Raw genomic sequence first — 1639 nt, 5'->3', positions numbered from 1 at the left:
GGCCGCCGTGATGCTGCTCAAGAAGCGCTCCGTCTTCAGCGCTTGTACCGCCTCAACAAAAAGCGCGCCATGCGCGAGGTACGGGGGGAAGACTCTCCACTCTGCCCGGTGTCAGCCGAGGAGGTGGAGACCTACTTCAGAGGTGTCTACAAGGGACGCCACATGGACCTTTCAGCCGTTCCGGAGGGGGTTGTGTTACCAACCACACAGCTCCACGACGGTATCTTGGCTTCACCCATCTCCAGGGACGCCATCGCTGCCAGGCTTGCTAGAGCAACGAACACGGCCCCGGGGCCCGATGGGGTCGACTTCAACACCATCAGGTCAAAGGACCGGGGGGCCCGTATCATGCACGCCATTTTCAGCCGCTGCTACAGCGCCCAGACCATCCCGGCGTCCTGGCGTTCCTCAAGGTCTATCCTCCTCCACAAGCAGGGCCCGAGGGAGGTCCTGTCAAACTGGCGCCCAATTGCTCTATCAAATTGTCTTTACAAGTTGTATACAGGTGTCCTCGCCGATGCCATTCTCAGCTGGTCTAGTACTACTAGTGCCATCTCTAAAGAGCAGAAAGGCTTCATGCCATATGAAGGTTGTGCCAAAGGCCGGCATCCGCTCCCGTTCAGGTCCCGTGCTGCGCCGGGCCAGGCGCGCCGCTGGTGTGCGAGAGAGAGGGGACTCCTAATCCGAAGTCGCTCAGAGATGAGCCGATTCTTGCCGATGCATGCCGACCGCACCCGAACAATCGGGACCCGTTTGTTGCTCGGGGCTCGGTCGCTTGGCGAGCGGCGACCGAGCAGCCGCAGCGCTGCCCAGCCGAGCCCAGCCATGGCAGGCGAGGGGAGAGGCGGGGGACGGGACGACTAGTGCAGCGGCGGGCGGCGGCGCCCCCTTCCCTTTCCCTTCCCCTTTCGTTGACACGGCAACTCAAAACATACGGCGTCCGGCAGACGAGACAACACAGCTGATTGACGATTGACAGTGGAGCGTGTGGGCGGCAGAGTATTTGGTAAGGGTATTAAACTACATAAGTACTTGACAATGGCAGGTGCCAATGCGGGAGGGACGGGGAAAAAGGGGGGCAAAACAAATAAAGATAGGGAAGAAGAGAGAGCGGCCATCCTCAAACGGGTGGAAAACAAAGAACTTAAATTCAAGGACCAGTCATCAAATAAAAAATCAGAATGCTGGAAAAAATTTGAATTAATTGTGACCAACAATCCAGAGGAACTTGAGGTCGGCTTTGTACACTGTCGGCAATGCGGCGCAATTGAGAGGAACTCAGGTACGTTATGGAATGCTGGACTGAGTAAACAATGTTAGTGCTAGGCTAGAGTGAGTAGAGTCGAAGTCGAGTCAATGTGGTACCTCTCGGGCATTGTGGGGGTGTATTCCCCGCGGCCGCTGGCGACGGGCGCACTCGCACAGCCCCGCTCTACCCTCTAACCCCCCCCCTTTTCCCCTCTCGGCCCCGTGCCCCGTGCCCGTCCTCCCTTGCGGCGGCCAGGCCGCGCGCCGCGCCCGCCCCCCTCATGATCTTGAACTGGGGGAAGTCCACAATGACGCTGCACGCGTACACGGCCGGCGGCCCGCGCCCCCGCGTCCCCGCGGTGTCCCCGCGGTGTCCCCGCGGTGTCCCCGC

This window comes from Frankliniella occidentalis, unplaced genomic scaffold (genome assembly GCF_000697945.3).
Source record: "Frankliniella occidentalis isolate FOCC.00 unplaced genomic scaffold, Focc_3.1 Scaffold528, whole genome shotgun sequence".
NCBI lineage: Eukaryota > Metazoa > Arthropoda > Insecta > Thysanoptera > Thripidae > Frankliniella > Frankliniella occidentalis.
Note: the sequence above shows the minus strand (reverse complement) of the source record.